The sequence below is a fragment of the Pantherophis guttatus genome, chromosome 3, assembly GCF_059756535.1.
Source record: "Pantherophis guttatus breed Tessera chromosome 3, ASM5975653v1, whole genome shotgun sequence".
Taxonomy (NCBI): domain Eukaryota; kingdom Metazoa; phylum Chordata; class Lepidosauria; order Squamata; family Colubridae; genus Pantherophis; species Pantherophis guttatus.
In genome coordinates, this window is record NC_142065.1 from 178985225 (window position 1) to 179006541 (window position 21317).

Genomic DNA, 21317 nt, shown 5'->3' on the forward strand with positions numbered 1-21317 from the left:
AGATATTTTATTTATTTATTTATTTTATTATTCATATTTCTATGCCGCCCACTCTCCGAGGACTCTGGGCGGCTTACACCAAAGACAGTATACTAAATAGCATATTGGCCCCCAACAATCTGGGTCCTCATTTTACCCACCTTGGAAGGATGGAAGGCTGAGTTAATCTTGAGCCGGTGAGATTTGATCTGCTGATCTGCTGAACTAGCAATCAGCTGAAGTAGCTGCAGTACTGCACCCTAACCACTGTACCACCTCGGCTTTTAAAAAGATATAACAATTTATGTCGTTAGTAAGCATAGCAGAATATTGTTCTTCTTTATTGTTGTACATTTCTTATTGGTGCCTCAGCAAGTCACAATTTCTTTTATCTTTCACTGGAAAAGTAGTTTTTTTTTATTTAACAGAAACCCTCATTTTTACACCTCCTGCTATGTACCAAACCGCTGCCTAATCTGTCCAAATAAAAATCAGAATGAATGAAGTAGATAAAAAGATTTAAGGTTTACAGGGATCAGGAGAAAAGCCTAAATCTGAGCACCCTACTATATACACATCAAGAGTTTTAAGCATATTAAGAACTAAAGGTACATTTATTTGCTTCTTGGGTGGCTAAAGTTTGTCTTTTCTCCTTTGGTGCCAGAAGGAATGGCAGAACCATAGCAGATTTGAACAGAAACAGCTTTACTGTTGAAAACAATAATTGAAAACAATTAGGAGTTCTCAATCTAAAATTTGTTTTTGATCATATTTAAATTCAGAAAAGGAGATGATTGCACTTGGGTTATATAGATATATGTCTATCTGTCTGGCTGGCTAGCTAGCTAAATAAATAAACTATGTGTGTGCCTTTCTTGTGAGACCACCCCAGCAAAATGAAAAGGCATTAACACATGCTATGTCACAACCAGACATTTCTTCTTAATTCTTTGCAGTTGATGATTTTGTTTATGGTAATTAAAATGATACCAACATTATACTTAGTCACTTCAGCAAACAGATTATAAAGTCTGGCTCCTTGGGTTTAAGGACTGGAAATAGAACAAGTAAAGTCAGGCAGCGTTAATTATTTCAAATTATTTCTGTGCAACCCTGCAAACCTTCAACACTGATCTGACTTTTCTCAAAACGAGTACAGTCAAATGATACCATTTGAGTACCATTCCTTAATCTTGCACAATTTTTTGCATAAATAAAAAGGAATAAATTCAATAGCTTTGTGTTAGTTCTTCCATTTTTTTAAGTGAACACACTTTAAATACATTCTGGAGAACATAATGGATTAGAATTTCTGTTACAAAAGTTTGGGTGAAAAAACAAGACTCATATTTGTGTTAGCATTTCAAAGTGCTTGCAAAGGCCCAAGCCTTGAGAGATTCTTTGTTAAGAAAGGTTTGTTTCTCCTCATCTCCTTTACCATCATTTCCACAATCTGCAAGGTTGCAAAACTTTGTCATTTTCAAAATAATGAATCAGAATATCTTCATTTGACATTTATGTTTTAGCATTCACTTCGACTGAGAAACTATCTTCCAGAAAAAAGAATGGTACATGTGAAAAAATAAACAGATGCATGCATACACAAATAGCTTCATCACTTGAGACTTTCAAGAAAAGATTGGACTGCCATTTGTCAGAAATGATGTAGGGTCTCGTGCTTGAGCGGGGGGTTGGACTAGATGACCTATAAAGTCCCTTCCAACTCTGTTAATCTGTTATATCTGTTATATCTGTTACATGTATACATAGATACATATTATTTCTGATATTAATGGGCTATATGTGACATACATTAAAACTTCAGGATACATATCTACAACCTTTTATAGACATCAAAGTAAGTTTAGACCAACAGAAGATGCAAGAACAATTCATTTTCAAGGAATTCCTGTTCTAAAGAATAATCACAATTTTATGTGATTATCTGCAGTAAATGATAAAACCAAGTTGCGTATGCTGCTCCAAAAAACAGTTTTATCTTATTTGTTGGTAAAATGATTAAACTCCACTGAACGAATGCTATAGCAAATTCTGTAACTAATACTCAGAAATCTGTCCATTAAATTTTGTGGTGTTACATATTTCCAAATGCAAAGTTAGATTCTAGTCACTGAGTTGGAGGATAGTTGCACTGAAAAGGGATGGCTAATTAGTCACAATGTGGAAAGCATTCAGAAGTACTAATTCCTAAATGGAAATGAAGGTGGAGACTGGGAAGAAGATTTTTATATGCATATATTTTTGTCCAATATAATTAGTATCTCTCTCAATAGAATTTTATGAGGTAATCAAACCATTCATGCAGTGTAATTCTGGAAAAGCAAGGGAAGGCGACAGACCTGGGAAAAAAACAGGTCAATTCCAATGTACTATATATAGAGCGGTATACTCTATACTATACTACTATTTATATACTGAGCAGTGGCTCAGTGGCTAAGAGCTTGTCGATTGAAAGGTAGGCAGTTCAGTGGTTCGAATAACGGTAACGGGGTGAGCTCCCATTACTTGTCCCAGCTTCTGCCAACCTACAGTTCGAAAGCACGTAAAAAATGCAAATAGAAAAATAGGGACCATCTTTGGTGGGAAGGTAACAGTGTTCCGTGCGCCTTTGGCATTTAGTCATGCCGGCCACATGACCACAGAGACGTCTTTGGACAGCGCTGGCTCTTCGGCTTTGAAATGGAGATAAGCTCCATCCCCTAGAGTCAGAAACAACTAGCACATATGTGCAAGGGGAACCTTTACCTTTACCTTTATATATAGAGCCTGCATATTTATTGTATATGAAATCTTATGTTCAGGCTTGTTAGAGAGTTCTAAAGAATTTGGTTCATGAACCTATTTACCAACGGCAATGAAACTGTTCAACAGACAGTGCAACCTTAGTGATTCAATTCTGTTGTATTTACATTTAAACTTTTATTTGTAAAAGATAACTTGTATCCTAAGTTTCTAATAATCCATGTGTAGCTTTAAAAAGAATAACACTGCTATAACTGAATAGACGAATAGAAAAAATGAAACATTTCTTATTACCTGTATTTTTACAGTAACTTTATCTTTTATTTTCATAAAATCTGTTTGGGTTATTGATCTATAAAGGCTAGGACCTCTTGGAATATGAAGTTCACAAATTGGGGATAACATAGCATTATCAGCTTCCTTTCTTAGGTACATAATATATCTAGACCTGAGTTCCCAGAGTTGCCGTACTGCATGAAGTTCTGGTTTTCATACATGGAGTCCACAATCCTCCGTGTGATTTTAGACTAACAATTGTTGGTCTACTATGTCCTGTTTTAATCCACATGCACAATGGTTTTAAAAGCTTTATTGAAAGTTCAAGCCCCAAATGGGAATCCCCAAGACCCCACTTGCACCCGCTTGCAAAGTCCTAGGAAGTCCAACACTGGTCCACCAGGGTACAAGGCTACCAAGTCCATGGGCAAAGGCAAATGCAAAGTCCAAAGAGTCCACCGTCCAGGTCAAGTCCAAAGTCCAAGGCAAAAGTCCAAAATCCATGAACAATCAATTGTACCACAATCCGAGGTCAAGAAAAGCAAGAGCATGAGGAAGAAATATGCATATGGCAAGGAAATGGGCAGTTGTTTCCAACAACCCCCAAACTCCACTCATTCAATTAAGTAGGCACTTGCTGGTGCAGCTCATCAGAAAGGGCAAGGCTGCCACCTCACGAGTAGCCTCGCTAACCTTTATTGTGTCTGTCTACTCTCAACCCTGCACGTCCATATATCAGGTGGGGAAGGCAATTCCTCCTGATTCCCATTGCCAGCTACAGCTGTGCATCTTATTCACCCTGTATGTGCTCCAGCAGGGCCTCTGAGATTTCCAGCTGCAGTTGCAGCTGTTCTTCTCCTTTTCCTTCTTCTCCCCTCCAACAACCTCTCCGCTGTGCCTGGCCTCTCCACTCCTGGCTCAGAAACCTCAGCAACTGTCCAATGCTCCTCTGCACCTCCCTCCAAAGTCCCCAAAGCTAGCTCTTCCTTGTCATCCAAGCTGGTGTCTGGGTAAGCCATCACACTCTTGTCATATGTGTTCTGAACAATTTTCTGAAAAGGGCATTCTTCGTATGGAAAAAATGTACTTTCCTTTTATTTATGCTGCCCATCACACTATCTAAAGTGGCTCTTACTAGTTTTATGGTGTACATATTCACATGGGGAGATTGAACCCATAACCTATTCACCCTTTGAGTTCAACGAAAGGGAAATGTTTTAACTGAATCTGAAGATAATATAAAGTTGTGGCTTGAGATGGGCCTGACTTTTAATTAAACAGGTGTAGAATGTGGCCAGGAGTATCCATAGGCAGAGAAAAAGTAAAAATTGCAGCTAAGGCCACGTGATTGATTTCCACATGCTATTTTTACATGTGTCACATGCACAAAGATATTAAAGGAGCTGTTCTGTCCCTGTCTCACACACGCACCCCCACAGACAGGCAACAGTTAAAGTACTCAGCCGACAACAGTTTATCCGGTATCAGAATTGGCAGCAACCCAAAGGCTGGCTGCCAGGTATTCTTTACTCACGAGGAGGGAGTTTCTCCCTTCGTCCAGGAACAAAGCCAATACACAATAATCAACAAAGTCCAGTAAATACAAAGAAGGTTGTCCGATATCTGTTTTTTGCTTGTCACAGAGCTGAACCGGCCACCACACCCTCTTTTATACCCTGTGGGGTGTGGTCCAGTGACTCAGCCTAATCCCTGGCACACCTCTTCCTCTGCTGCGCACGCTTATCTCTGCGATGCTGCCGAGGGTCCAGCCAAGACTCATCTTCCTCCTTACTGTCCACCTGTGGCTGCGTGGACGCGCTTGGCCCCGGGCCTATCTCTTGACGTTCGGAGGACACCGAAGACATTGCCAGAGAGGAGGGTCCTGGAGAGGGAGGCCTTGCCAACTCCTCTCCTTCACTCTCGGAGTCCTCTCCTGCCGATAACACAGGCTCAGGTAACGGAGCCACAACAGGAGCAAAGCTTCAATTTACATGAATGACGCCCCCATCTTGACTTTTTTGAACCAGCTTCCTCCTATGAATAGCCCTGATGTCGGTAAAGCATGTTTTCTCTCTTAATTTTCCACCAATACATCCTGTTTTAGTCATTTTGCCGGCATAATTCTTTGCTACCTAACTATGCTGCAGGATTTCCGTGGTGTTTGTATGGCGGCAGAGGATCCAGGAATCTGCGACTACAACAAAGTTTCCATAAAGTCTTCTAGTTCACTAACCACTAATCTCCACTACAGGATTGAGCTCATCCCTTTATATATATATGCCTTTATCTGCTAGAAGAAAGCATTACTGAAATTAATGGAACATATTTTCAAGGAAGCAAGATGGAAAATGTGTTTTTATTTTCCATCTTTTGCTGCTGTGTTCGCATTTTGTCTTTACCCGCCAATAAGCTCCTATGTTACTTTCAAAGCAGAGGCAGACACATTGAAGTTATACTTTAAAACCACAATAGTTGAAATATTTTATATTATACTGTACTTGAAAGCATTTAAAAGGCTGATCTCATCAGCTTTAGTTTTATCCCTTTTTCCCTCCTTTACAATGGTGGATTGAAACCAGGCTTTGGGGCTGTAACCCTTTGGTGATCTGAATTTCATCAGTGGTGTAGAACTGGAATGCTTGATTTGAACGATTGAAGATTGATGGCCTTCGGTGTTCACACATGCAAAGTCATGCCATTCTAACTATGAAACCGTCTGCATCTTCAAATCCGCCAACAGCCTGCCTTACTTGCTTATTTCCCTAAAGAAATAATTATGGTACATTCAAAGATGTAATAATTATGATCAAAGCATATTTTATAAATTAGTATTAATCACATTTTTAGTGCTGGCCCATGAACAATAAACTTGTACTTGTAGAGAGCAACATTACAGATTAGTGAAAGTTCAGAACTTAATTTTTCTCCAGAACATATTTTAGCAGGAGTAATAAATGATTTCATACAGACTTTCTGGCTCTGTATGAATTTCTTTTTGGCACAAGTTTACTAAATATATATATATATAGAACAGACAGTAGCTGCATTTCACAAACCATCCTCTCTCTGTCTCTCTCTCTTTTTTCTATTTGTGTGTGTGTGTGTGTGTGTATCTCCTCATTTTATTGTGTGTAAACTACAGAAGTGGGTGTTGGGGGAAGAAACTTGGCAGGAGTGCTAAGTAACTAAGCTCTGATATTAAGTAAGGAAACTTGTTACCACTCGGCATCTTTAAGCAACATGTTAGTCCTTTTGGATTTGGGAATGCAATTTTTATGGGGTGCCCAAGAACTGGATGAAAAAAAAAAGAACATTAAAAATTCAACTGTTTAGAATTCTAAATATCTACCATTGTTATTTCTTAAATAACCCTTGAAAACCATAAGTAATAAGACTCTTTAATTCTGCTATACAGTAATTGGTTAAGAAAAAACAAATTTTCTCAAGGACAATTATGGAAATATTTATTTCAATTACCGGTAGTTCCAATAAAACAATACAATTCTAAAATGCTTTTAAAAAAGTGATCAGTGCCTATTGAATAGGCCTATATATGGCTATTCACAGGTAACTTCTATTGATACCAGTGTGATTTAACCTAAGTAAATACAACCAACAAACATCTCCCCAAAGAGAGTGCTATCAGTGCTAGTTAGGAGTGGGGTTTATTTTCAGTTTATAGTGCAGTGATGGCTAACCATTTTGCCGTTGCATGCCAAAAGTGGGGGTTGTTGGGGGGGGGTCGCGTGCATGCATGCCCACACCTAAAATTCAATGTGCCCTGCCCCCCGTACAAGGACCCCCCATGCTCCCCCACTTTTGGCATGTGATGGCACGGTGGGCCTGGTAGGCTTGTTTTTCAAAATTCAATACGCCCTCCCAAGGCTTCAGAGGCTTTTTTGGAGCCTGGGGAGGCACAAACGGCCTTCCCACCCCCCGACAGCCCATTTCCTGACTTCCGGCAGGCCTGGAAGGCCTAAAAATCAGGTGGCCGATGAATGCATGCCCGCTGGAGCTGAGCTAGGGCAATGCTTGTGTGCCCACAGATATGGCTCCACGTGCCACCTGTTGGACGCATGCCATAGGTTCACCATCACGGGTCTAGTGGCTTGCCCTGTCAGTGTTGAATGGGTGGTCTTAGAATAATTTTACTAAGGTAATGAAACATCTGAAAAAAAACAACCAAGTTCAGAGAAGAGTACTCCACTCCTCTGCTCACAATAGAATCCCTTATGCCACCAGGCTTGAAATTTTGGGCCTGGACAACCTGGAACTATACCGCCTATGGTCTGACCAAAGCATAGTACAGAAAATTGTCTGCTACAACATCCTACCTGGCAACGACTACTTCAGCTTCAACCTTAATAATACTCAGGCAAACAATAAATACAAACTCAAGGTAAACTGCTCCAAACTCGATTACAGAAAATACGACTTCAGCAACAAAGTGGTCTAGGCCTGGAATGCTCTACCTGACTCCATTGTTACATCCTGAAACCCCAAAGCTTCAACCTTAAACTGTCTACCGTGGACTCACTCCATTTCCTAAGAGATCCGTAAAGGGGGCGTGCATAAGCACACCAGCATGTCTACTGTCCCTGACCTACTGTCCCCATTTATTTGTACTCACTTCTTATGTTAATGTCCATGTTGATACTTATACCTGTTATCTTGCACATGTTTGACTAACTAACTAACTAACTAACTAACCAACTAACGAACTAACCAACTAAATAAATAAATAAAAGACTAAGAACCCTTCATAGTCTTTACTTCATGTCTTGCACTCTGGAATGACAGAATGACAGAAAATAGGTCTTGTCATATTTCTGCACGATACCCTTTCAGATACTATAAAAATGTTATTAATTACTTTCTTTGTGATTTAATCCCAGGGTTACAGTAATTCTGTCTATTTCAATATAATTATTTTGATCTAAATAAGCTTGAATTACCTTTATGTCTCTGTTATTTCTGTACCTTTCCACCTTCTTTGAATTTTTCCCAGAATTTGCAAACTTGATGCAATATTTGTGCAGACTCTTACTGGTACATAATAAAGTGGAAATATTACTTTGAATTAAAGAATTACAGGGGTTGTAAAAAGGGAGTTGTTATTACTCCTTGTGGTTTGACAACAGTTGTTCTATGATATAAAAAAAATTTGCATTTGCCTGTTAGTAGGGAAAACATATTCATATTCAGTTTGTTCTCAAGGATATATTCTAAGAATATATGTATGATTTTTATTAAAGAATTTCTAACAAATAAGATAAAAATAGATAAAAAATAATACAAATTAATATAAAGTAAGAAAGAGAAAAGAAAAAGAAAGAAATCAAAGAGAAAGCAAAAATTAAAAGAAAAGAAAAAAGAAAAGAAAGAAAAGAAAGAAAAAAGATACAAAGTAGCTTCCAATCTTCATTACAGCAGTTATATGTATACTTACAAATTTATCTCTTGCCCTATGGTTATAACATAATTCTTCTCTCTTTATAATGTATCCTGCCGAATCATCAAAATCATAAATCACAAGTACATTTTTTTCTATTGCATGCAAAAAGTCAATAAGGGGTTTTCAGTCAGCAATAAACTTAGACATTGTCTTTTCTCTGATCAAAGCAGTCGATTTAACCATCTCAGCAAGTTCCATCTCCACCAATCATTCCTCTATCGTGGATAGTGCTGAATATTTATATATTGAGCCGAGGTGGCGCAGTGGTTAGCGTGCAGTACTGCAGCTACTTCAGCTGACTGCTAGTTCAGCAGATCAGCGGATCAAATCTCACCGGCTCAAGGTTGACTCAGCCTTCCATCCTTCCGAGGTGGGTAAAATGAGGACCCAGATTGCTGGGGGCAATATGCTATTTAGTATACTGTCTTTGGTGTAAGCCGCCCAGAGTCCTTGGAGAGTGGGCAACATAGAAATATGAATAATAAAAATAAAATAAATAAAATATTTCCATCTTTCTGCATACAATAACCTCACTGCAGTTATCAGGTAAAAAAAATTCCCATGATTTCCCCTCCCCTCCCCCACTGTTTGTTCATCAATCCCAAAAGAAAAACCTCTGGTCTAAATTGTTTATTAACCTTAAACATTCCTTGAATCCAAAATTGTCTAGCTTTTTAACATGTATACCAAACAGGGTAAAATTTGCCTTCTGGCTGTTAAAATTGCCAGTGTAAATTTGAAAGGCCTTTATACAGTATAGACAATTTCTTTGGTGACATAAACTAATGGTGTTTTATTTTATAAACATTCTCTCAGTGGTGGGTTTCAAATTTTTTTACTACCGGTTCTGTGGGTGTGGCTTGGTGGGCGTGGCGTGGCTTGGTGGGCGTGGCAGGGGAAGGATACTGTAAAATCTCCATTCCCACCCCACTCCAGGGGAAGGATACTATAAAATCTCCATTCCCACCCACTCCAGGGGAAAGATACTATAAAATCTCCATTACCACCCCACTCCAGGGAAGGATACTGTAAAATCTCCATTCCCACCCCAATCCAGGGGAAGGTTACTGCAAAATCCCCATTTTCTCCCAATCAGCTGGGACTTGGGAGACAGAGAATAAATGGGGGCAGGGCCAGTCAGAATTTTTACTATCGGTTCTCTGAACTACTCAAAATTTCTGCTACCGGTTCTTCAGAACTGGTCAGAACCTACTGAAACCCACCTCTGCATTCTCTTTAAGATTGTAACATAGTGTAAATTTCATATTTTTCCATTATTCCATACGGTATAGTATGCATTCAGGACTGTTCAATTTATGGCCATTCATTCAGTGACCACTGAATGGTCACTTAACTTCAGGAACAATCCTGTGAATTAGACTGTGTTGGTAAAGAATGACTTGGTCAAAATTATCCAGTAAATTCCATAATCAAATGGGAATTTCAACCCAAGTCTTCCTATTTAAAGTTCAACAACCACTAAATTATGCCCTTGAAACAAGGTTAATCTAACAATAATTGTTTTTGATAAGTGCATTCTTATCTTGGAAATTAATATATTGTTTTCACAATGAGGAGGGTTAATTAATTTCTTTAAAATCTTCCCAAGATAACGATGACAAACTGACCATTAGTTAGAATTACATTGCAGAGATTTATAAATTGCACTGTCTTCAGGAGCACAGTGTAATGAAGCAATATATCAGAAAAAATGGAGTTTGGGGGATAATCGTTTGAGTTGTTAAACTGATAGTGAAGAAGCCTTTCTTGTCATGATATCTTTCTAGTAAGCCAGCAAACAAATCAAGAAATCTTTTTTACCAGGAGAAACAGTGATTAGCTGCTGTGGAACAAGTCAATATTGACCTGTTTCACATGCATTGCTAAAAGGAGATGGAGGGGTAGGGGATGAAATATATGTTTTCCTCTAATTCTGGAATCGTATACCATATTTTCTAGAGGTGGATCACAATTAATGGAGCACTTCTGGTCTTTATAGCAGTTTACGCATTAACTGATATCTGAATTGTACCTTTTATCTCTCTTATTTTACAAATAAAGCCAGTGGTTTATTAATTGCTGATTTGGAAGCTTAACATCAATGTAAACGAATAGTTATCCGACAAAAATGTCTATGGAGATTCTCAATAAGCCAGGTCATAGTTGTCCCAAAGATGCTTTTCAAAAGGCAACTGGATTTTCTTGACTTTTTCCTTGAAAATGTTTCACTTCTCATCCGCGAAGCTTCCTCAGTTCTTAGATGAGAAGTGAAACATTTTCAAGGAAAAAGCCAAGAAAGTCCAGTTGCCTTTTGAAAAGCACTTCTGGGATATCTTAGAAAAAATTATCAGATGCTGCTTTAAAATAGGTTTTTTAACAAACCCTATTAATAACTTATTTTTATTTCTGAATAAAATATTTTGTGTTCAATAAATGTTTTAAATTTCTTTCAAAAAAAGCACAATCATACAAAGTATGGAAATGATATTATTACTCTTCACCTGGTAAAATATTTTTCCATAACTCAACCTCAAATTTAGTACTTCATTAGATTTTTTCTTGGAAATGTTAATTTAATTTGAGTAAAATAACTGAACTTATTGCCAAGAAATATGGCTAGACATGTAATGTTTAATATTCGTAAATAAAAATGAACTGTACATGAATCTAGAAGCTACAAAAACAGAAGCTCTGTCTTCCATTCCTTTTGATTTGGTGCTATTAATTTATTATCATGATGTCATATTTGCCTACTTGTCTGTATATACTTTATAGCTGGCAATTTGTGGCTTGCATAACATCACTGACTAATATGATTAAAGATGTCAAGTATAACTACATTGCCCCTGGAAAAATGGGATATGGAGCCTTCTTTAAAACAATATAGATTTGAGAGTATAAATTGTTCTGTAGAATTCCTTGGACACAAATGGTCCATCCTCAATTATATTTTAAAGTAGTTTTCTTGGTCCTGATGTACTGTAAATGTGTTGAGAATTCCCATATAGCACAACAAATTTATGACCAAGTTAAAGAAGACTATGTAATAATAAGGGTCAACATAATATATTCAATTATGGACAATGTTTTTCTGAAACATAATTATCATGGATGCTCAAACTCTTCATATCTGCTAGTCACTGAATAATCTTCATAAGTAAGAAATTATCATATCTGCTAAATCCAACTTTTATAAAGTAATACATGAATCTGTACTTCATTAACATTATATCAGAATGAAGTAGTTGCCATTTGCCTCAATGTGATGCTTCAGGGTGCTGCACTGTCATGATTCAATTCAGTAATATACTATGAATTCCTCTAATAGTTTTCTCTGTGATAGCAGCAGTTGGAAGATGCTCTTAAAGTGTTTCTCCAGCTTCTAAACAGGAGAATTATTAAACAAAGTAATAAAGAAGTTTTGCTTCATTCTTTCAAATGCAGTAGTTATATTGCTTTATGAAGCACCTTTGAACAGATGCTTTACTTGGTGCATAATTAAAGCTGTTATTGTCTTAGCATGGCTTCATATAGTCTTTTTTAAAAACAAATGTGACATACTTGATTTATCATACTCAGAATGACTGACACTCCTTGTTTGCTGAAGAAGATAAGACAATTTGGGTCAGTTTTGATTTGAGAATTTCACAAACTCAGCCAGCATTCATCATCACTGGCTTACTCAGAAACATAACTGTAACTCTCCTTCCTCAAGAGCTTGGTATGATGTTAAACAGAAAGGACTATGCTTAGAAACTTCAATGTCTGTTAAACATCTGTGAATTCTTTGATGCTTCACTTTCAATAGAGAAAGTGTGTGAAAGGGTTTGAAGTATAGTAAAACAGTAGATTCTCTCAAAGAAAGTTTGTACTTTAATAATAATCAAGATGAATGCCATTTATGCCATTGCATGATTGAATTTTCAGTGAATCCAAAGTTTGTTACAGAAGAATAATGAATGGTTCAATTTATTGGAAATCAGTTTTAAGATTTAATTTTATTTAAACTGATTTATTATTTATAATAATATATTATTTATAGTATTAGAGATACAACAAGAATTTGTTGGACAAGAACAAGAAGGTTCTGTTTTTTATTAAAATCAATGGGTTCATGCGTTAAAAATAGTGAATAGGTATTTTTAAAAATTTGAACATGTGATAAAGAGGATGTTTCAAAGGGGCTGGATTTCATCCTGAATATAACTATATAATGGTGAAAAGGACACCAAAATTTATATATTTTGACCTGCTTTAGCTTGTTCTCTTTTAATTCAATACTAAGAAATATCAGTAGGAAGTTGGCAAGAAAATAAGGTTCAAAGAGGTAATGAAATACTGAACAATATAACAAAACATATGAAGAACTGGATTTAGTCACAATGAACTGCAACAAAAAAAGTTTGCTTCAAATGAAATATTTTTTATACCTTTTATACATTTTAAAACTTGGATTTATGTAGCAATAGCACTTAGACTTAACCTTGAGCTGATGAAACTTGAACTGCCAAACTGATGGCAGTCGCAGTCAGCAGAATGAGCCTGCAATACTGCATTCTAACCACTGCACCACCACGGCTCTTGTAACATGTTCAATTTCCATCTATAAACTTGCTTTGTACCAAATTAGAGAATGATCTAACCAATACTTTATGGAATATTTAATTTGTAATTTAAAAGCAAAGTTATTTTTCTAATTCATATATTTTATCGTGACTGCTCTTCATTTTATTGTTCTTTCCCCACCTTTTTATTTTACATTGGTGGTAGCTTCTTTGTTTTTTTAAATTATAATACTAACAATTAATCTAAAAATTAAGACTGGTCAAATTTCAATGGTTGAGCTAAATAGCAGTTCTAGACCAAGTTTTTTTGTAAATTCAGGAACTCTGTTTCTTGAAAAGCTTGATAGTATATGTTCAATCTATTTGGTCTGGAAGTGTTGTCTGTTTTAAGAAGGCCATACTCTGTTCAAGTCTTATCTTCTATTTTGATTATAAAGTGATCACAAGCAAAGGTTTTGGTTGCAGCACCACGGATAGCTCCACATGAATAATTGGTTTATATCAAGGGTGTCAAATTCGATTTCATTGAGGGCCGCATCAGGGTTGTGTTTGAGCTCGGGGGGCAGGGATCGGCGTGGTCAGGATGGATGTGGTCAGCTTGACGTCACTAGTATCAGGGGCTCCTGTGGTGGCCCAAGTGCTCTGCCAGTGAAAACAGGCTCCAAAGCTCTGTTTTCGGCTACGACAGCTTCCTGCAACCCTCTGCCAGTGAAAACAGACCACATGCGACTCTCCTAAACTCTGTTTTTGCTGGCAGAGGCACTGCAGGTTGGTCCTTTGCTGTTTCCAGGGCAGCCCCACGGGCCAGATCCGGGCCTTGAGTAGGACACCCCTGGTCTATATCCATAGACCAATTTTCATAATGGCTGGGAATTCTCAGGGTTAAAGCCCACCTATCTTAAATTTGTCAAATTTGAGAAACTGATCTGCATGATTTTTTAAAAAATGGACTGATGAGGTTTAAACTTTGGGGTTAGACCCACCTATTAGACCCCACTCTTGCAAAACTGAAAATTTTAAAGGCTCATGGGCGATTATCTACCATGTTTTCAATTTATTAGTACATCACATCTGGTTTTCTGCCTCCATTTCTGAATGATTGTATCAATATAGAGTTCTGGGTTGGGTATGCTGATCATTGAGCTTGGGGCCTGTAGGTGGAATCCTTAGAGAGAGTAATATATGAGCCTGCATAGGTTTGAATCAGGAATTGCAATAAAATGCATACATAGAATTAATTTAATGCTCTGTATATTCCTTTAAGGGATACAAAATTTATTTTATATTATTGGATTCTACACCTGTCACACTGGAAAATTTGAGAAATTGTTAATAGAGGAACAATAGGAAAAAGTGTTTTCTTTTATGTTGTTTAAATGGCATGATTACATGACATATGTGATACGATTAGTTTTCAGGATGATCTGGGGGAGGTTTTATTCTTTTTTAAACTCTGATACTTTTATTGTAGGGATTAAATTATGGTTTTCATGTCTTTCATTTCTTTTCTAAATGGTGAAAAATTAAATCCATAAGCATTCAATAATTATGCTCAATGGATTTCAGGAACAAAAAGGAAGACTTGGAGGTCACTTACGGCCTGAGGCCTTCAGGTCATCTATTGCTGCTATTACCCATAGAGGGAAAAAGATATTTAAATTAAAGCTTGATAAAATAAAACATGAATTTAACAAGGCAGTTTTTGTCTTAAAGTGAATATTTCCAACAACCACTGATTTAGATGATACTGAATTTAAGAGCTGGACCCTGAATTTAAGAGCTAGACCCACATTTTAATAGATTTTTGAACTAAACTGCTATTGCATTTTAAAATTCTCCCATTCCTGCATTCTCTAGTACCAGCTTGGAATAGGACCAATATTCATGGATTTGTACCCATGATCTAATTCCCATTTGAATCTGATGGTATATTTTTCTCTACTGAAATCCAAATACACTTGCCATGTATTTAGAATTCTGGTGATATTAGAATTTAATTGGCCTTTCTTCTCTACTTGAAGATCTGGTTACAATAAAATAATAGACCTTCAGAGCATTATTGTCTGTCTTAGCCAAATGTTTTGTTAAGCCAAAAGCCAAATGCTATTAATTTATATTTCCTGTGTCTTTAATAGCTTCAGAAAACATCTGGTAGTGTTCCTTTCTCATTTATTCTTCAATCTATCTTTATGTACCTTAAATAAACAACCATAGTATCTACTATGTAGCTCTCTAATGGAAATACCAAGCCAATCAATATTTTTTTTAAAAGCAAAAAATGTCTCTTAAGGCATAGGTTGGAGAAAAACTACTTTACAGCACACTTGCTAAAGTTTACTTACTGCTGCCACTATTATATTTATTTAAAAATAGTTTGGGATACTTTCAAAGTTACTTAGGATAACTAAAAAGCTGGAGCTGGCCTTTTTCAAAATTGAGAGGGCATAAAGTGCAGATTCTTCTTTATTCTATGGCCCTTGGAAAGAGTCCCACTTTAGCGTTCTGGTCTAAAGTGAATTTTTCCAGTTTAAAATACATTTTTCCATATTTGAGGGTTTGTTTTTTTTTAGTGAAATGTTTTGTCCTGGGCCCAGATGATGCCAAGGCAAGTGCTGAGGAAGTTTTTTTTTATAGCTTTCTAGTCCTTTCATAGTAGTTGCTTGCTCATCTTTATTTTATGGGGTTTGTGGAAATAAAAGCCTGAATATAATAATGAAACTGCAGTAGAGACTCCAATAGTCTCTTATATGGAGAAGTTATATGTCGCGGTAAACGTCCTCCTTATTTCCCATATTAAGCAATTAGGAGCAATTATAATCCACCCTGGGCAATATTTGGAACAGTTGGCTTTTTTAAAATGGAGTTTTTGTACCTTTATACAAGGGATGTATAGGCCTATTATTATGTAGTCTGAAATCTCAGACTTTTCTCCATAAATTCCTGAAAAATGATATTTGTTTCTAGTTCAGAAAACTAAAATATATCAGTGCAGAGCTGATAAAATGATATGTAATGTCTGCCTATTAGTGGGGGGAAATCCCACACAAGTGCAAAGCAGTTAAGATACCCATTTTGACTGTTAAATATTGGTTAACCTTTTTAACTTATTAACCCTTTACACAAAAACAGATGGACATTATCTCAATGAATTATGCCATTAAGGCTAACAATACATATTCCTGGCAAATATCCCTTTTCATTACTTGACCCTTATAGGGCACCCTGATTCGAACCAGGTACTATTCTTGAGGAAATGTCAACTGATATGAAACTCTCATGGCTTATATCTTATCTTATCCACATGGACAAAATCCCATTTCTCCTACTTGCCAAATGATAACAGTGCATATGTCAGCTTACTCATATTATCTTGTTATTGGAGTGCCAGCTGAATATAATGATCTCTGTTAGGTGCGGTAAGTTTTTTCCTCCACTCTGCATGTTTCTCTTTCTCCCCATCCAAATACCTGACACGTTTATTATTTGTATTTATTTATTAATTTTTTTGGCTACCCATCTCCCCTACAAGTTGACTCTGGGTGACTTTTTCTCTCCAAACACTCCACTGTATTCCAGAACCTACTGACAAATTCCCAGGCACCTCTGAAGCATTGTAGGTATGCATGGGAACATTTCTGGGAGTAGTAATCTAATCTAACCAATTTATTTATTTATTTATATATTGGTTCGATTTATATGCCGCCCTTTTCCAGAGACTCAGGGTGGCTTACAATGCGTTAAGCAATAGCCTTCATACTTTTGTATATACCTGCTTAGTAGGGCTTTTGCCCATCCCCCGAAGCGGTGTTCTTTTTTATACAAAGTCAGCTTATTGCCCCCACAATCCGGGTCCTCATTTTACCTACCTCAAAAGGATGGAAGGCTGAGTCAACCTTGAACCTGGTGAGATTTGAACTTGCAGTAATTGCAGGCAGCTGATGTTACTTAACAGTGCTTTAGTCTGCTGCACCACCACATGATTACTAAAACAAGATTTTTTTTAGTTGTAAAAGAAGTTTTAAAGGGATAGGCAAAGTCTAGCTCCGTGATGGTGAACCTATGGCACGCGTGCCACAGGTGGAATGCAGAGCCCTCTCTGTGGGCATGCCAGCCATCATCCCAGCCCACTGTGCATGTGTGCGTGCCTCCCGCCAGCCAGCTGGTCTTTTGGTCTCTGTTGCGCATGCACAGGGGAGGGGCACATGCAGGGATGTGCGTGCGGATGCCTCCTGCACCAACCTGGAAGCCAAAACAGGTTGGGGGGCCCAGGGCACATATGTGGGAGATGCAGGTGCATGAGCGGGGGATGCTCGCATTGCACTTTCAGGATTCGGGCACGTGTGTGTGTGTGTATTTGTGTGCATGCGCACACTTTGGGCACTCAGCACCAAAAAGTCTAGCTACATCAGCACCTCACTAGTCTAGCTACATCTATCAGAAAGAGAATCTTTCTGAAAGGAAGATCTCTCCAAAAATGCATGTGATCTGTCTCTGTCTCTGTCTCTGTCTCTGTCTCTGTCTCTGTCTCTGTCTGTCTGTCTGTCTGTCTGTCTCCCTCTCCCTCCCTCCATCTCTCTCTCTCTGTGTGTGTGTGTGTGTGTGTGTGTGTGTATGTGTGTGGTATGTGTGTATATATATATATACACATATATGTGGTATGTGTATATATATATACACATATGTGTATATGTGTGTGTGTGTGTGTGTGTGTGTTTTTATCGAAAAACCCACATGTTGGTCTACCCCAACATGTGGGAGGGGGCATTCTGCTCCCTTTCGCCTTTCAGCTCCAATCCAGGAGCTCTCAAGCAGTCGCATTCACAACAAACCATTTTATACAAATTTATATTTTGCTGATAAAGAAATAAAGGGAAGCCCAAGTTCGAGTCTGAGTAAGGGTATGGCTAGCTGATGAAAGCTAAAAAGCTTGAAATAGATCTATACTAGTCTCCCTTTATTTCTTTATCAGCAAAATATAAATTTTATATATACATATATGTATATATATATATGTGTGTGTGTGTGTGTGTGTGTTTGTGTGTGTGTGTGTGTGTGCAGCTGGGAATAAAGACAAAAGGAAATAACCTCAGATTACCAATTTCAGAGGCTAGGAGCAGGAAAAGTGATAAAGGGGCAAAAAAGGGCAAAAAGAAAATCTTAATTCTCTATACACCCTATTTCTTCCTATGGTTAGTAGCTCATGAGATGCTGAAGAGTCAGCCCTGGATTCTGGATTCATAAGCGGAGCTTCTTGGTCTGCGAGACTCCCCCCTCTCGCAGGCTTGGCCCTCCATTCTATCGAGGGCCTACCTCGATGACGGGCTCTGGAGTCCCGAGAGGTGGCATGCCGCAAAGAGGGGGCTGCGGGGTTTTTTAAAATTGTCCTTGTTTAAACTTTTAAGGGGTTCTGGGAGGGGGGAGGGGGGTGGGATTGGAATTAGGATTGTGGGTTTGGGGGATAACCCACTAGGGGGAGAGTCGGGCTTGGCCAGGACGTTCGGCGGGGGTGGTGGGGGATCCGGAGGGGGTCGAGCTGGTCCAGACTATGCTTTCACCATCGGTACTGTGTGTGGGAGGGGTAGATATGGCGGGAGCAGGGGGCCATATCATGTTAAGGGAGCACGCACCCGCTGTCTTCAAGCGGTAGAGTGCTCCGGCCCCCAAGGCTCCACCCGTTCTCCAGGTAGTACAGACCTTCAGGGCCCGGGCCTTCGTCTGATGTTGTGCAACGCCAGGTCTGTAGTAAATAAAGCCCCCCTCATCTGTGATCTTGTTTACGAGGGGGGAGCGGACCTGGCGGGTATTACGGAGACCTGGTTGGGCCCAGAGGGAGGGGTCCCTCTGGTAGAAATGTGCCCACCAGGTTTCCACGCATTCCATCAGCCAAGGTCACAGGGGAGGGGTGGGGGAGTAGCGGTTATTATTAGAGAAGGCCTTAGGCCGAGGGAGACCACTGTACCTCAGACAGCTGGTTGTGAGTCCCTCCTTGTGAAGTGGGGCCACGGGGTTCAGATGGGTTTGCTGATCACGTACCTGGCTCCCTGCCACGTGGCGGCAGCCCTGCCCGAGCTACTCAACGTTATTGCCGCGGTGGCGGTTGATACCCCCAGACTTATGGTCATGGGGGATTTCAACCTGCCATCCGTGGGTGAGGCGTCTGAGGTGGCTCGGGAGTTCATGGCTTTACCAAGCTCGTAACTTGGGCGTCCTCCTGGACTCACGGCTGTCTTTAGAAGAGCACTTGACGGCCGTGACCGGGAGGATTTTTCATCAGGTTCGCCTGATTCGCCAGTTGCGTCCCTTTCTAGATCGGCACTCGTTACGCACAGTCACTCATGCCCTCGTCACCTCTCGTCTGGACTATTGTAATGCTCTCTACATGGGGCTCCCCTTGAGGTGCACCCGGAGGCTCCAACTGGCGCAGAGTGCGGCCGCGCGGGTGGTTATGGGAGCAACATGGAGGTCCCATGTAACACCTCTCCTGCGCGAGCTGCACTGGCTCCCAGTGGTCTTCCGGGTGCGCTTCAAGGTTCTGGTTACCACCTTTAAAGCACTCCATGGCTTGGGACCTGGTTACTTACGGGACCGCCTACTACCATCAACAGCCTCCCACCGACCAGTACGCTCCCACAGAGAGGGGTTCCTCCAGGTGCTGTCGGCCAAACAATGTCGGCTGTCGGCCCCTAGGGGGAGAGCCTTCTCTGTGGGGGCACCGACGATCTGGAATGAGCTCCCCCCAGAGATACGGAGGATTCCGGATCTGCGCACCTTCCGCCGCGAGTTGAAGACGCTTTTATTTCATCAAGCTGGCCTCGCCTAAATCTTCTCCCTTTTAAGTGTAAATTCTAAATTTTTAATGGATTTTAAAATATGGGTATTTTAAATTGGGTATTAATTCAGCCAAATTTATTTAATTCATTTTATTCGATTTTAAATTTTGTATATCTATGTGTTTTATTTCATGGCTGTGCACCGCCCTGAGTCCTTCGGGAGTAGGGCGGTATAGAAATTCAATAAATAATAATAATAATAATAATCCCAATAGTTTCATATGAGAAAGTTGTCTTGATTAAATATGCAAAAGACATTATATCATTATATTATGGAGACTATATAAAGACTCCATCAATTAAAATGGAAAATAACCTTGAATAATTGATTATGAAAAATAAGCTTAAAAAGCAGGAAACACAGAGCACAAAGTCTGAATTAAATTACTTGTGTGGTTTTTCTTTTAATTCACCAATTACTTTTGGGATACATTTTGCTAACTTGTGGCTCCCCAAAGATTTTTGCCTTTAAAGCTACAATACTTTTGCTGAAGTACTTAACTAGTTGTTATTTTGATTGTTTCATTTGATCTATTTTCTTTGGCAAAACAGTTTTCTCTTAAGAAAACCACAATATTTCAGCAAGTCCTTGGTTGAATCTTTATTATTTTATTTATACATCACTTTTTCAAGTAAAGGCTAACTATGAAAACATAGAACTAAGGCAACTAATATTATAGGAAAAAGCTCAGAATTGACAAATTAAAGCTCTTCAAATTAAATAACAATATGTTAAGGAGAAAAAATAAGTCTTCCCATCAAACTCTTTTTCCGCAGCGAATAAATGTATATGCTAACAAATCTATCTGAATATAAACAAACAAACAAGCATATTTTCTCCTTCCAGTAGGAAAACTTCACTCCGTTTCAATGCTCAGCAAATTTTGCGTTAGTAAGAGAACATTTAATCCCTGTATGAGGTCAAAACTGAATTATAACTGCATTACTGAAGTTTGCCTAACAATAGAAATAAATGCTGAAATCATCTCCAAGTGAACATAAGTACAGATATCCTTTCCAGTATTATAGACAGGTAGTCCTCAACTTATGACCATTCATTTAATGACAATTTAAAGTTACAACAGTGCTGAAAAAGGGACTTATGGCCAATTCTTATGACTGTCACAAAGTCCCTTCAGTCAAGTGACCAAACTTTTATTTCTTGGCAACCAGCATATCTTTACAAGAGTTGAGCATCCCAGGGTCACATGATTGACATTTACAATCTTCCCAGATGGCTTCCAAGAAGCAAAGTATATGGGACAATCATGCTTATTTGCTTAACAAGCATGGCAAAACCGTTGCCTCATTTAACAACTGCATTCCTACTGATAAAAGTTTGAAAAGTTCAATTATGATCATAAGTCAAGGACTACCTGTATGAAGATTTTCTATTTCTCATTTTTCTTATAAATCTGCCAGAGACAAGCCAGTTAAGCCAGTTAATAC